The sequence below is a fragment of the Suncus etruscus genome, chromosome X (genome assembly GCF_024139225.1).
Source record: "Suncus etruscus isolate mSunEtr1 chromosome X, mSunEtr1.pri.cur, whole genome shotgun sequence".
Taxonomy (NCBI): Eukaryota; Metazoa; Chordata; class Mammalia; order Eulipotyphla; family Soricidae; genus Suncus; species Suncus etruscus.
The window spans coordinates 131,934,708-131,942,202 of NC_064868.1; positions in this window are offsets into that span (position 1 = coordinate 131,934,708).

Below are 7,495 nucleotides of genomic sequence, written 5' to 3' on the forward strand. Positions count from 1 at the left end.
GATCCATTCTCTATTTTGATGGTGTTAGGAATTCTCATAACAGAATACCATTGTAACTAAACGGAACAGATGGCTTTAGCTCTCTTTGAGGTTATAGGGACTGCCTAAATAAAATTAGAATAGGTATTGGTGACTACATGCAGATACAGCTTGTTCAAAATGAAATCAATGTGAGTCACATCCATTTGCCAGATATCATTTGTCTTTAGACCTCTACAGTTATCTCCAGCTACATAAGATTTAAAGTGCAGAGAGGAGCTGAGAGATAGCACAGTGGAAGGCCATTTGCCTTGCACACAGGACAATGGTGTGAATCCCGGCATCCAATATGGTTCCCTGCGCCTGCCAGGAGCGATTTCTGAGCACAGAGCAAGGAGTAACCCTTGAGTGCCACCAGGTGTGACCCCAAAACCAAAATAAATAAATAGCAGAGGAACACAAAATGAACAACTACAATGTCTGGCTTGACTTTAAGGGATGTGATAATTAACGTGAAACCAACAGGCATTTGTGTGATGAGCATTATGTTCTTCTTCGGATGATGTAAATATTGGCATTGCAAAATTATCAGCTGATTTATTTCCTAAAGCCGTAGGACCAGGGAGACCAGAATGAGAAATAATATGATTGATATATACAGGCTCAGATCTTTTTTTGTAATATGGTTTGCATCTGGTGAAGTAAACCTTGAACCACTGGGTTGTGAGGATTAATTGAAGCAATGACAATACCTGGAAAAAGGCTAACTACATATGCTGAGTCACTATGTTACATGGTCCTTATGGGGAAGTACAGATAAATCAAGGTAGCAAGTTCCATCTGTTGTGCAGTTATAATTGGGTGTGAATAGTTGTAGTCAAGGAAGGGCCAACAATTCTACCTTTTCCAGAGGATGATCTGTTGATATAAAAAAACCACAATGTTTGGAATAGGAAAGGTGTGAATGATGTGTAAGAGATTATAAAGTGAGTCCTAAAAATATCCCAAGTTCTTCCTGCTGGAAAATGCAAGGAAAGTTCTTCAGAAAAGCAGCAATCAAAGCCCCTTTGAATGCTGTCACTGAGGGGTAATAATGCATCAAATTCCTTTTCTGGAACAGGTATCACAATGATATGGGAGTCATACCCCAGTAAAGCTTGTGTTCTCAGTCTGGCCTTAAGTATTAAAGCAGCAATTAATTCCAAGTATGGTATAATGCGAGGTTGTTTATTATGTAAATTAGTACATTCTGATGGATTTAATAATTGATCAGTCGCAGCTGTTGGTGATGGAGATGTAGCAAAAAGTAATAACCATATCTTGTTTCTCAGGAGAAAACCAAGTAAGATATGACTTCTGGAGGAGGTCCATAAAGAAATCAAATTTCTTTTGAGCCTCTGGAGTTCATTGTCTTGAGCTATTCAGGGCAGAGTCACCTTTCAGAGTCAGGAGGAACAAATTGCTTTAGTCTAAATTAGGAATACCAAGAGAGGGGCAGACCCAATTAATGTCTCCCAACAGTTTTTGAAAATCATTAAGAGTTTTGTGGTCCTTCTGGTAAATGGAAATTTTCTGAGGACGTACTGTATTATGCTCAAGATCATAACCCAAATATTCATATGGGTGCATCATCTAATTTTTTCCATTGCAATCTGTAATCCAGCTGCTGGCAAATCCCTCATGACATTTTCATATAGGGTTTGAAACTCCCTCTCATTTGAACTTGCAATCAGAATATTGTCCATGTAGTGGATAATGAAGCATGAGGAAATTTTTCACGAGAAGGATGTACAGCTATATCCACAAAATACTGACACATAGCAGGTGAATTATTCATTCCTTGGGGTAAAACAGTCCACTGAAACCTGCACATAGGGCCCCTATGATTTAAGGAAGGAACTGAGAATGCAAAGCATTTGCAGTCATTTGAATGAATAGTGTTGTAAAAATAATCTTTAATATCAATCACCACTAAAGGCCAATCTTTAGAAATCTATACAGTAGAAGGAAGATGGGGTTGGGGAGGGTTCCATTGAAATCATTTTAGTATTTATATTTCATAAGTCAATCAACAGTCATAACTTGCCTGATTTTTTTTGCTAAAACAAAGACAGGAGAATTTCATTCCGAAATTGAGCTTTCAATATTGCCAAATTTTAATTGTTTCTTTACTAAACTTATAAGTGCCCTGAGTTTCGCTTCATTGTGGGGCCACTGAGGAATCCACAAAGGATGGTTAGACTTCCACTGAGTGCAGAATGGTGATGGATGGCACTGTACCACAGTGACCCCAATCAACATATGTAAGTCCCTTGAATTATGGGCTATTGAAGCAGCTGGAGGAGAGTAGGTGTATCCTTTCCCTAACTTTCTTTTCCCTAACCTCTTCCTTTGAGATGTTAAAACCCACCTGAATTACAGGACCCTGATGGAATTGGTTCTGGAGAATAAAAAAAGGAATGGCTATGGACTAGAGAGTAAGAGCACATGGCAGAGAGCACTGACTCCAATGAATATCTTTTCTGACTGCTTGGTATTATTTCTCTGCTGCTAACCTGCTTCATCAGGTTCGTCTGCCTAAGGCCATGATGGCAAACCTATATCATGCATGCCAGCTGTGGCACGCGAAGGCCTTGCAGCTGGCACGCAGGAAGGTCCGCAATTAATAAATTTATAAAGAATTTTTAGATACTAAAATTTTGTTATTAAGGTTTAATTGACGTGCTGGCACTTTGAGGAAATTCTTTGGTTTTATGTGGCAGTTTGGGCACTTGGGCTCAAAAGATTAGCCATCACTGGCCTAAGGGGTTAGAAACACAGTGCCTGGGGAAGTCTCACCCAACTCGTGGATTTATTTTTATTTTTATGTTACAACATCTGAGGGTCTAGGGTTCAGTTCCCTGTTTGGGCACCAGTTGTAAAATAATTTTTTCATCAAACACTCACCCTGGTTAGTAAGGAACTCAATACAGAACACAAAGTTAGCCTGTATGAAGTACAAGATTTTTTTAAACTGGCTGAGTGAAATCATGTTCATGCTCTCATAAGAGAATCCTCATAAGCCCTTCTGATAGGTGGTGCTGGAGAAGGTACATCTAGGGCTACTCTGATGGGCTGCAGTGTGGGATGAGTAGGGGACTTTCTAAAGAGTGGCTTTCAAAGTTGAGTCTGAATAGGTAGTATGCAACTCATCTGCAGTATTCCCTTCATCTAATGTACCAGACCCAGCAGAATTGTGGTTTCTCTGCTTTTTTTTTTTTTTTTTTTTGGTTTTTGGGCCACACCCAGCGGTGCTCAGGGGTTACTCCTGGCTGTCTGCTCAGACATAGCTCCTGGCAGGCACGAGGGACCATATGGGATACCGGGATTCGAACCAACCACCTTTGGTCCTAGATCGGCTGCTTGCAAGGCAAATGCCGCTGTGCTATCTCTCCGGGCCCGGTTTCTCTGCTTTAATGCTAGGGACAAGTGGCAAATTACTGGTCTTGAGTTGGCTTCTAGTTCAAGAATGTATCACCACTGGAAATGCTTTTACTTTCTTTTTTTTTTGGAGGGGTTGGGGTCACACCCAGCCACGCTCAGGGGTTACTCCTGGCTCTATGCTCAGAAATCGCTCCTGGCAGGCTCGGGGACCATATGGGATGCTGGGATTCGAACCACCGACGACCTGTATGCAAAGCAAATGCCTTACCTCCATGCTATCTCTCCGGCCCTGCTCTTTTACTTTCTAATATTGAAGACATTTCAGAAAGTTTGGCCTGTACATTCTATAATGCACGATATATGTAAAATCACCAGAGTAGCATAAAGCCTCCTAAGAGTAATACAAAACCACCTAGTATATATGACACAACTCTGTTCAAGTATATTAAAAGGCATTGTAAAAGCCTTAGTGTCTTCATTCCCAAACCAAGACACTATTATAACTTTGATCCACCAGGGAATTGTGGGCCTAATTCATGAGGGGATTTTCATCCTGGCCCACCAGGACAATAATAAGACCATGTTGAGGTCTTCTTGGGTTCCTGTTCTAAGCAGTAGATTATATGCTGTATTCCCACTTTGGAAAGAGGAATCAGGTTTGGAGCAGGGCCTTCACAGGAAATAAACCAAACCAGGCTGCAGGGAGATGGAACATGGGTCTAAGGAGCTTTTCATGATATGGATAATTGTAAGTGCTTTACATTTTCCATTCCACTAGAAACCAGCCATCATCACATCCTCATATAATCTCTGAAGCTCCCTGTCATTAGAACATGCAAGCAATATATCATCCATATAGTGAATAATATAAGCATGGGAAAATTTGCACGAGAAGGGCATAAAACCACATCAGCAAAATATTGGCATATGGTACTTTAGTTGGTCAGTCCCTGAAGTAAAACAGTTCATTGAAATTTACACATGGGTACCCTTTTATGAGAGGGAGTGGAAAATGTAAAGCATTTACAATTATCCAGTGTATAGGTATATTATAAAAGCAGATTTTTAAGTCTATTTCAACCAGTGGCCAATCTTTATGAATCACCACCAGGCCAGGGAGGCCAGGTTGCAGGTTACCCTTAAGAAATATGGTAAAATTAACATACATAAGTCATTTAACAACTGCCCAATTCCTTTTTTATAACAAAGATAGGTAGAATTAACCTATGGTAAGTCAATTAGTGATTGCCCAGTTTCTTTTTTATAACAAAGAGAATTTAATTCTGAAAATGTTTCAGTATGTCCCAGCTTAAGCTGTTCCTCTATGAAATCTACCAGTGCCTTTAACTGTAGGTTTTTGAGGGGCAGTGTGGCATCCACACAGGATTGTGAGATTTGCATTGAATGCAGAGGAGAGGCAGACACTGAACCATAGTAGCCCCAACTAAAAAGACATTGCCTCTGCATTAAGGGCCAGAGAGGGACCTGAGGGAGGAATGTTTTTTGGAGGGAATTTTTTTTTGTTTTGGGGCCACACCCCGTGGCACTCATGAGTTACTTCTGGCTCTGTGCTCAGAAATCACTCCTGGCAGACTCGAGGGACCATATGGGATGCTGGAAATCCAACTGGGGTCGAGCTGGGCCAACTGAGGTTGGCACATGCAAGGCAAACACCTTACTGCTGTGCTGTCATTCTGGCCCCTAACTTCCTTTAAATTTAGCATCAGCACCAATATTTTCCCCAAGCCCACAATGCTACCTCACAGACCTTTGCTAAGGTAGCATGAGGCAGGACAGCTTGTTTTCTATGTCCATCCATTGTTCTTCACCAATCAGCTTCTCATAAATCAATTGAAGTCTTTCTCCCAGAATGACCTAGAGTGTTTGTCTTAACTTCATCACTAAACTTCCACTGCATATATTATAAAGGACCTAGACAGGTCTTCACAATCATCTGAAAATTCTGAGTCCAAAGTGCACTTTCACTCCAGTTCGTAAGTTACATTCTATAGATATAGTAAGGGAAAATGATTCATTAGAAACTAATATTTTCAATATAAGTGTAAATAATCTTGTAATCTTAAATTTGAAATAAAATACAAATAACAATACAATTCCTAACACCTCACTGTGATTTCCAAGTACTATTTTAGATCATAAGAAGCCAGAGGCTCTTGAAGAAAGAAATATGCCAAGTTTGAGTCAGGATATGTTCGGGATAAATTTGAGACATCTTTCTGCACCAGAAGTTTTAAGTTCTAATTGGTCCTATGCAGGATAATTTGACTAATCAAAGAAAAGTATAACTACATTTAATACCCATGATATGTTTGAAAGTGTGCAATTTCTCTATTACATTAAAATAATTACTGACTTCATTTGGATTTTTCTAGAATACAAACTCATTACTTTCATAGTTGGCAAATAATTTGGAAAAATCAAACATTTATTTTGCCATTTGTATCTGAACAGTATGTACAGAAATCAAATGAAGTGTCATGTTCTCTAGGAGACTGGTTAAGGTTTGATTCCCACCACGCTCCCAGACAGGAAAGGCAGCTCCCATTCCCCTGTCTGATTAGGTCCGGTGGAACAGTTCCAGTTGTAGAAATCTGCAGAAAATAATTCACACAGTGAAAAGCGACACGAATGGGTTCAGAAAATCCAGTGCTCAAGCAAGGAATTCAAACCACAAAAGCTTTCTGCTCCTAAAATATAGTGCAGCTCAGTGGAAGAAGACCGAAGAATGAGCCCTAGCCTTCCTCAGACCCTGGCTGGGCGCAGAATACAAAGTACGGAATTATCCAATATACTATCGCCAGGTCACACCCTAGGTTGGAGTACAATTATTGACTAGGGTAGGATCAGTAACCCAACAATCAAATAGTTGATTACTATAAGTCGTTATAGAATTTCTGGTAAGAGGGGGCCAGAGAGATAGCACAGCCATCGGGCATTTGCCTTGCGGGCGGCCAACCCAGAACAGATGGTTTGATTCCGGCATCCCATGGTCCCCCAAGCCTGCCAGAGGTGATTTCTGAGAGCAGAGCCAGGAGTAACCCCCTGAGCACTGTTGGATATGACAACCCCCCCCAAAAAAAATTAGACTTCCTGGTAAGAAATAATAGGAAAAGGGAAAATTTGTTTTACAGCTTTTAACAGATTAACATATCTGAGCAGTGTTCATCTGTGGGTTCAAAATAAATTAGGTGTGGGGCCGGGCAGTGGCGCTGGAGGTAAGGTGCCTGCCTTGCCTGCGCTAGCCTAGGATGGACCGTGGTTCGATCCCCCGGCGTCCCATAGGGTCCCCCAAGCCAGGAGCGACTTCTGAGCGCATAGCCAGGAGTAACCCCTGAGCGTCAAATGGGTGTGGCCCAAAAACCAAAAAAAAAAAAAATGAATTAGGTGAAATGTAAGTAGGAAAGGTAAAACAGGAAAGGTAATTAGATCAGATTAAGATCACATGAATCATTGATCAGTTTCAGAATCACTAGAATGATACTAGCACACTGTGACCCCAAGATGTGATGTGTAGGATTCACACATCTGCCTTTGGAGGATTCTAACCTAAAAATACTGAGATTAGGGGCCGGAGCCATAGCACAGTGGTAAGGCCTTGCATGCTTGCCTTTCACGCGGCTGACCCAGGATGGACCCAGGTTCGATCCCCGGCCTCCCATATGGTCCCCAGAGCCAGGAGCGATTTCTGAGTGCATAGCCAGGAATAACCCCTGAGCATCACCGGGTGTGGCCCCAAAACCTAAATAAATAAATAAATAAATTAATTAATTAAAATTCTGAGATTAAATAAAAATCTTAAATCAGTGTTTCTTTTTCTTTTTTGGGGGGGTCACACCTGTTTGATGCTCAGGGGTTATTCCTGGTTATGTGCTCAGAAATCACCCCTGGCTTGGGGGATCATATGGGATGCCAGGGGATTGAACCCGGTCCATCCACAGCTAGTGCTTGCAAGGCAGACACGCCTTATCTCTAGCACCACCACTCTGGCCCCTGTGTTTCTTAACCTTTGCTCAACAGTGATCTACTTCTAACCTTGTTTTCTTCCTGTGACATTCCTATCTGATAGGTTGGC